General features: G+C 33.1%; 1 protein-coding gene across 1 annotated transcript in view; it reads right to left on the reverse strand.

Moving 5' to 3' along the window:
• The window catches only part of LOC110033216 (E3 ubiquitin-protein ligase HOS1), a 64135-nt gene that overhangs the window by 44552 nt on the left and 9956 nt on the right, over window positions 1-9627 (reverse strand). The gene's annotated exons all lie outside the window — the stretch shown is intronic.

The raw sequence follows: 9627 nt of genomic DNA on the forward strand, positions 1-9627 counted from the left end.
CAATTATGTATAAGGTCTCTTTGGGGTAGCTGCCTGTGCCAAGAAGCTGCTGCGAGAAAATTGTACATGTTTATTTTATAGAGTTGTGCAGCAATTGTGTTGCAGTTGTTTATGAAAAAAATATTTTTTTTCCCCTGTACTATTGTGTTCTTTATAAGAGAATTAGTCAAGGTTGAATAACCAGTACCTGAAAATAGAAAATACATTCAAAATCCTCAAAAATTCAGAAGCTCATACATTACACCTAGAACTGACATCTCACTTAATAGTGAGTAACACAACAATCAAAAAAAAATATAAAACTGTTAAAACAAAAATTAACATTATCATAATATTGAATTTCAAATGTAAGAAATCAATTTTACGAGATAACTTCTTCTCCAAAGAAGCTCTTCATATCTGATTGCTATCTGAGGTGGAATCATCTAACTGATCCGCCCACCAGAAGAATTCACTGTTGATTTATTCCTTGGACACCTGTAAAATTTTCTTCACATAACTATGCTGTTGATTTATTCGTTGGACACCTGTAAAATTTTCTTCACATAACTATGCTGCTTTCATGATGTATGTAAAGAACAATACAACCCACAATTGCAACACAAAACTCTAGAGGCACCGAAAGTCCTCTAACTCATTTTTTGAAGGTTTGAAACCATAAACCACAAACAATTAAATGAAACATTTAACTAACAAGAATAATAAAAATATATAATTAACGATTTATAAAATAGTGAGCTCTCAAAGCAAAGGATTAACCGACGAATAATCTGTCACTACAAAACAAAAGATCTTAAAAAAAAGATCTTGGTTCTCTTTAAACTATATAATGTCGAGCTCGTATGTATCACAGAAACATATCAACACAATGGTAATCCAGAAGAACTCCAACGAAAGGGATCTTTGGTTGCCTTGATGGAGATTTCACACACGTCAAAATCCGTGACAACATATAGGTCATTCAGAAGAACCCTAAGGTCATGTAACTCATCAAAAATTTTCAAACCAAAAAAATATACAAGAAAAAAAAACATATATTAAACTTATGGTTGCCTAAAAGGTCATCCATGTGGGAAAAAATACAGACTGAATGAATGAAAAGAATAAATTACAATAAATTGAAATTTCACATGAACATCATTATATAAAAAGTCATTACAATAAGCATTAAGCGTTTTCAAATCACGTCATACATAAACAACAAAAAAGTAGCACACATCATTTCACTCATTAATTATTACTTCTATAATTTGCTCTCTCAACTTAATCATCTCCCAACATCTTCCTCATCATGCTACAAGGCTCACATAAATCACAATAAGCTTGTGATATTGAATGCCTTAGATAATATTCATGTCTAAGTAGGGACATGTGACTAATCTTCATCTGTAATGCTAAAATCAATCTCACTACGTGAAGCATGTCGATGAATCTAACCATGGAGAGTTTTGTAGCCACAACAATCTTCATTTGTTTGTTGAAAGGATATGTGACCATATCTCATAAAATAACTCTTTTTTTTCCAAACCCTGAATACCCTCTCAACAAAATCACATAAAGATGAGTATTTTTTGTTGAACATCTTCTACCCCGAACAATGTTGTCGGATATTTAAAAATCAGAAATGTGATATTTTGTATCAACAAAGGGTTTGAGATACCCTTGATATCCAGCATCCACCAAATAATATTTCCCTGTTAGAAGTATAACCATTAATATCGTACTGAAAAAATTATTTAATTTTTTTATATTCAAGCAAACCAAAATGCCACATTGAAAAGTTATATTTATGAGTTTGAGTAGCAAATTTGAATATACACCTATCATATGAAATGACTTCTCATACTTGAAGGGTGTGCATTTTGCATTACTTAAAAACAAAAGAAATACAACAAGTGTACAAAAGTATGCCCCATGTACATTTACAAAATGAGATCCATCCCATTGCAAAATAGCAAAAAGGGCATCTTGATCAGTAACAAAAGTTAGAACAAAATCTCTATCTATGGCCATCTTGGCGCAAGTATGAGCTGCTTTGTTGCTGCTCTTAAAAGTATATTGGAAAATGAAAAGCTTGAAAAAACCAAAATTTGAATTGTTTGGGATTGAATGTTGCCACGGTTGCTTGTCCTTGCACTTGCGGTAGTAGTCTATAACATTGGAATTATCACACTCAATGATGATACCTTTGCATTTCGTCACCCAATCGTTAATAATCCCGGCAAAAGATTTGACCGCAGTTTTCTCCACTTGTGTGTTGTCCTAATGAAAAAATTGTTGCCCATAACTATGATGAGCCCGCCCCCTTCTTTTCAAACAATGATACCAATACCCGCCTGCCAGTAGGGAAGTAAGGTCATATCGACATTAACCTTTATCCAACCCTGAAGAGGAAGGGGGAAGAATGCCAAAAATATTGTGAAAGCAAGCAACAAGGGTGCTCTGAAAAAGCATATACAAAAGTGAGACACGTTAAAATCACATACAGTCATAAAATTTTGTGTTGGTGAATCACAATGTCAAGTATATGCAATTTTTTCGCCTTTGGACAAGCATACATCCTCATATGTTTCATCGATTGCTCCAATACATTCCTAATTCATTATATGATATATAAGAGTTGTTGCATTTAAGTAAATTTTGGAAGTAATAAATACAAAAATATACCATTAAATATGATATAGTATTGATCTTGTGAAATCTCTATAAGAGTGTTTTTGAATGTAGAATCTTTAGGTCTGATAACTTTTGAAAATAAGCTTGATCAGAGCATTCAAACCAACTAAAAAAATATCTGCAATTTTTTTTTATAATTGTTGCAATCACTAGAGCTCAGGAAAAACTTGAATTATGGAGGTCTACATTGGAGTTTAAAGGGCTTTGTTTGAGTAGAACTAAAATTGGCTACATGTAATGTAATTTTAATAATAATATCACTAATGACATAATTGTAACGATGGGTGATCAAATTATTAAAATGTGTAAAAGTTTTAGATATATCGAGTCTATTGTTCAAAGTGATGGTGATATAGATGGGGAATGTTATTAGTAGAATTAAAGTTGGTTGGTTGAAGTAGAGGAATGCTTCAAGCCTATTGTGTGATAGAAAAGTATCGCTTAGACTGAAAGAAAAAATTTACCTGCAATGCTCTATGGCGTTGAATGTTGGCCTTTAAAAGAGAAGCATAAAACTAAGTTAAGTCTTAGGCGGACGACTGGCTTTACACTTACAGACAAAATGTGAAATGAATATCTTAGGCGGACGATTGGCTTTACACTTACAGACAAAATGCGAAATGAATAAATCTGTGATAGGGTTGGTGGAGCTCCAATGGTGGGTAAAATTAGAGAGAGTCGACTTAAAAGGTTTGTTCATATTAAACATTAACCATCAAATGAAGGCAAAGGTGGGAGAAGATGTTTTATATTCGACTTATGTTAAGAAAGGCAGAGGTAGACCTAGAAAGACATAGGCATATTATATAAAAAAATGATCTTAATTTATTAGAATTAAATGAAAATATGACACTCAATAGGACGCAATGAAGAAAACGAATTCATGTAGCAAACCCCACTTAGTGAGATAAAGGCCTATTGTTGTTGTGTGTTGGAATAGTTTCATGACCCTTCTTATAGACTCATTTTGTGATAAAATATAGAGAGTTATAGCTAACACCTCTCTTAAGTCATCCTAAAGAAATCATGAAGTTCATGATTTTGGTGTAGTTCTTCTAATATATTAATAAATATGGTTTCTAATACGAAACATGTTAAATCTTGTTGGGTGACCCACAAGCAACTCTATAACCTATTTGTCGCCAATATAAGTGGATTTCATGCAAGAAATGTGAGCAATATATGAGTTGTAATACTCATACATTAAGTATAATATAGATATAATTTTTTACGTCTTTCTCTATCAATATTATTCGTTTTTTATGTTCTAAAAAAAGGTAAAAAAAATTAAATAACACTGAATTAGCAAATAATTAATTAAAAAAATATTGACAAAGAAAAGTCCAAAAATAATTAAACATTGTATCACTAGTACATCAAAAATAGTGTCATACACCCATATCAGTCAAACATATAAAAGTACAAAAATATCATAACAATCATACATCCCAGTTCTTATAAAAGTAACGTAAATAGTTAAACCTGCGCTCAAGTGTCATCAACATAAGGAATTCTCTCCTAGTCAGATCTTCTAGCAACTTCAATAAGAGAAATTAATATGACATGTCTTCATAAATTTATGGAGATTTTTCCAATATTCTCAAAACTTGTTGAATATAAGTTGCATGTGATATGAAAGGCTTCTTAGTACATGAAGCAACTAATTTTGAAATCTGACTTCTTGTGAAAACCGCACCATCTTTTTTCTTCACAATTCTATGACAATTGGAGCAATTAGTAGATCCAATTTCATTCAGGTTAGGATTGGACCATTTGAGTAAGCTATTTGATTAGTATCTACATGCTCAGTTGTGTTAGCGTGCACTATCTCCTTTGGTTTCCATGCATAATCATATGTATGTGGCCACGACTCCACTAAATATTAGATCTAATCAGTATCTACGTGCTCAGTTGTGTTAGCGTGCACTATCTCGTTTGGTTTCCATGCATAATCATATGTGGCCACGACTCCACTAAATATTAGATCTAATTTTTCTTCAAGCTCAATATCATTGCCTCTAAACTTGAACTTCCTGGCAGTTTGCACGACCTACAAATTAATTAATAGATGATATGTTCATAACTTAAAATAAATAGAAAGAACTGAAATTTTACTAAATTTTTACCTCCAATCTTTCAGTCAAACGTTCTTCCAAAGCATCAATAGTTCGCTTTATCGGATCTCAACCTAAGCCTATTGATCCTTGCTTTAACTCTTTCCATATTTTCCAATTCTTTTTTTAACTCATCTCATTTGTTTTTCAGTTGCATTCTATCACACTCCTCCGGTGCTTTCTTTAATTTTTTTTATAATGTTTTGTCTTCTTTTTTTTTTGTTAAAATAGGTGGTTGACTCATTTCCTAATTCCACCTACTTTAAGCAGAGATCTTAAAAGATTAACTTCACATTTTTATCCCACGTAGTAGACGATATGGCTTCTTTGTCTTACCCATCACCACTACTAGCATGAAAAGAACTAATGAACATATTTTTTTACAAACAATAACTTGAACTCATTAAAATAAAAACTAAACAAGAAAGCAATCCAGAACTCCCTAACCCTTTCTCCACATGGCACGAAAGTGATAATAATCACAGTTGAAAGCCCACAACAAGCAAGGTAACAGAAAATAAACATCTGAAAGCCCACAAATAGCAAGATGACAAAAAATAAACATTTAACTCTAGCAGAACAGTATGTCATGGGTAAACTATTTTTTCCAAACTCAAATGTACCTAGCCTCATATTTTTCAATCATTTCAATTGAGGGCATACTCATACATACAACCAAAGAACCCCGTAAAAGTTTTATTAGAAAGAAACTGTAGAAAGCGGGTGAGTGACCACAGCATAAAGACGACAATTCATTTAATTAAACGCACCAAAGCCGCGAAAGGCAGCTGGTAAAGCTTAATAGAACCACAAAATAATTTTTAAAAGTATCATATCAAATGTATAATAGTCACTCCACTGAATCATCTTGAATTCATGTATTCAAAAACCAAGTGCCACATACTCATCTACTATGAAAAAAAGATCGGTCAAGAAATTTATGAACCAATTGAAGCATATAATATAGCAAACAAAGACAGGCCACATAGCTGAAAGCACTCCATGGAACAACCTCACAGAACTCAAGAGTAATTGCACATGCATTAGCAACAACCCATATTCAATTCTTTTTTTAACTCATCTCATTTTTTTTTCAGTTGCATTCTATCACACTCTTCCAGTGCTTTCTTTAATTTTTTTATAATGTTTTGTCTTCTTTTTTTTGTTAAAATAAGTGGTTGACTCATTTCCTAATTCCACCTACTTTAAGCAGAGATCTTAAAAGATTAACTTCACATTTTTATCCCACGTAGTAGACGATATGGCTTCTTTGTCTTACCCATCACCACTACTAGCATGAAAAGAACTAATGAACATATTTTTTTACAAACAATAACTTGAACTCATTAAAATAAAAACTAAACAAGAAAGCAATCCAGAACTCCCTAACCCTTTCTCCACATGGCACGAAAGTGATAATAATCACAGTTGAAAGCCCACAACAAGCAAGGTAACAGAAAATAAACATCTGAAAGCCCACAAATAGAAAGATGACAAAAAATAAACATTTAACTCTAGCAGAACAGTATGTCATGGGTAAACTATTTTTTCCAAACTCAAATCTAGCTAGCCTCATATTTTTCAATAATTTCAATTGAGGGCATACTCATACATACAACCAAAGAACCCCGTAAAAGTTTTATTAGAAAGAAACTGTAGAACACGGGTGAGTGACCACAGCATAAAGACAACAATTCATTTAATTAAACGCACCAAAGCCACGAAAGGCAGCTAGTAAAGCTTAATAGAACCACAAAATAATTTTTAAAAGTATCATACCAAATGTATAATAGTCACTCCACTGAATCATCTTGAATTCATGTATTCAAAAACCAAGTGCCACTTACTCATCTACTATGAAAAAAAGATCGGTCAAGAAATTTATGAACCAATTGAAGCATATAATATAGCAAACAAAGACGGGCCACATAGCTGAAAGCACTCCATGTAAAAACCTCACAAAGAGTAATTGCACATGCATTAGCAACAACCCATATACATAAGTTATTGCAGATAATCCTTGAATTACCAAAGACAAACCACAAACGGAATTGAACAAACTCACAAGAATACACAATCAATCAAGCCCTCAATTTCATAAAACTCCAATCAAATAATTTCACTAGAAAAACGAATTAGGCTCCTCCCTTCATCAAAAAACATTGCAAGCAGGTTCATATCGAAGGCCCTCAAAGGAGTAGATCATCAAAAGCAAATGCGTGTCTGCGGAAAAACATAAATTAGGTCCCCCCATTCATCAAACAACATTGCACATAAAGTCATATCGAAATTCCTTGATATAGCAGCCAAAAACCGAGACAGATCCATCAATCACGACCACATAAATTAGGTTCTCCCATTAATCAAACAACATTGCACATAAGTTCATACCAAAATTCATTGAATTAGCATAGGCAGAAACCACAAACCAAAAAGGGTAAACTCACCAAAAAAGAAAGCAAATCACATAGATCAATCCCATAAAAAAATCTATAAACTTCACTTTAAAATCGAAGGCCATCGTAGAAAAATATTGACTCGTAATAGGTGGTTGTGCAATAGATCAATCTCTCCAAACAACTCTATAGAAAAAACAAATCAGAAACAAATGGGTGGCTCGATTAGACAAAAGAGACCACAAACTTCTCATACTGAAAATGGATCAATTTCTCCAAACCAAACAATAGATCAATTTCTCCGAACAAAAGATCAATTTCTTCAGAATTCTCACACCAAAAATCCTTCAATTATCAAAGATAAAAAAGGTGAGACAAAAATTACAAACCAAACAGAGCAAAAATTTAAAGTTAAAGGATATAAGGTAAAGGAGGATGAAGGAAAACAAAAGCAGAAAAGGCAGGAATCGAGCTCTCACCACAGGTATTGGAGAATGAAGGAAACAAATGGTAGAAGCCATGGCCAACAACGTCATTTCGCTAGAACTAAAACACAGAATGCGGGTCAAGGACGGCGACTTCAAAAAGAGGGCTTGTTTAATAAAATGCACCCATGTCTTGGAAACCAAACATTGAAGGTAGTGTTTTCGTGCCGCGCCGCAGCAAATAAACTGTCACAAACACACCCTTAATCTTTGTGCACAATTTCTATTCGCATGACTTTTTGTTCACTCATTTCCCTTCATAAGTCATTCAGATGAATTTTCTTTATAGGCCTCATTGAATTCTACCCTCATTTGTACATAACCAGGCCAACAAACCTATCTTCCACAGCCTGATCTTTAATATTAATTACTCCCCTGATCTCTTTTCTATAATCATTTTTCAATTTATCCTTCATAGTATATTCAATACTTCAATCTAAACATTTTCACTTCTACTAACACTAAGAACCATGTAAGTAAGCCAAACTAATCATAAATTTGTAAAATTTAAAGTCCGCATGACTCTCTTTCTCTTATCATAAAATACACCAGAGGGAACTCCCCCATGTAAGCTACTCAGCCTCAACCTTAGAAGTTGAGCATTGTTTGGTAAAAGAATCTTAATCTCTGGCGACCCTCAAATATTAATAAACCAAATAAAAAAAGAATAATAAATTGCAACATAAGGGCTTGTTCAGTTTATTTTTAAGCGCCAAATGCACAATATGCATTTCCATAAACCAGTCTAGCTTAATTGAGCTTCTCCTACAAAGCTTGCTCAGGCGTTAGTTAAGATGAACGCAACCAATCCCTAACTTAAAATTTAGCAAAAGCCAAAAACCATCCAAATGAAAGAGTAATAAAAATTTATAAAGACAATTATAACAGCGCATAAAATGGATGGTTAATCACTTTATTAATTATTAATAGTAATAAATAGCTCATGAGTCATATGGTCAATATTTTAACTAAGTTCACTAGTATTTTAAAAGATTAAACTTGAAATAGTTAATAAATGATTATTTATTTCAATAAAGATAACTTTGCAATTTAATTCTAAATATAGCATCTTAGTAGTTTAGAGCTTAAGATTATCATGTTTACTTTTTGTGCATATGTTGAAAATGAGCTATGGCCTAAAAATTTCTTATTTTTTTATTAAAATTACAGTTCCAATCTAAAATAGCAGGTTTACCTGCAAGAATGTCAGACTCATCCTAAGTCAGTTTCTCATCCATGATTTCCACACAATCAGATAATACTCACATTTTATCACATGAAAAATGAATATGGCTCTTGAATGGTATAGAGTTAAAGTTTTCTAGGAAAAAAAATGACTTAAGTCTATTTGGTCGGCAGCATAATCAGTGTATTGCATGAAATTTTGAAAATTTAGCATTTGTTAGTAAGTAATTGAAATTTAATGTAAAATAGCATTGTGCATGAAATTCAACTCTTAATTAATTTAGCCGAATTTAAAACACACAACTTAATGTAAAGTTTTGTCAGTTTCCCAGCATATCACCACCGTCGCCGTTGCACCGCTCTCGGACTATGCAGTTAGCCATCACCGATGTCGACAGCCACTGCAGGTCACCTTCATCATCGTCGGCCTCTCGCAGGAGCGCATTTTCTATGCGGACTCCTGACGTAGCTCTACCTGCGGTGCAGGTTATTCCTGAGTTATTTTACCTACGGTGGAGGTTATTCCTGAGTTATTTTCAGGTTATTTCTGGGTTATTTTCAATAATCCTGAAATAACCCGCGGTCTTTATTTTTGGGTTATTTTTTAGTTATTTTAGGATTATTGAAAATAACTCATAAATAACCTAAAAATAACTCAGGAATAACCTCTATCATATGTAGATCTACGTCAGGAGTCCGCACAGAAAAATTAGGCCTCTCGCAAGCCACTGCCCATCGATAGTCACAGCCGGCCGCCTCTCGCCACAACAG

Source organism: Phalaenopsis equestris, unplaced genomic scaffold (genome assembly GCF_001263595.1).
Source record: "Phalaenopsis equestris unplaced genomic scaffold, ASM126359v1 Scaffold001114, whole genome shotgun sequence".
NCBI classification, from domain to species: domain Eukaryota; kingdom Viridiplantae; phylum Streptophyta; class Magnoliopsida; order Asparagales; family Orchidaceae; genus Phalaenopsis; species Phalaenopsis equestris.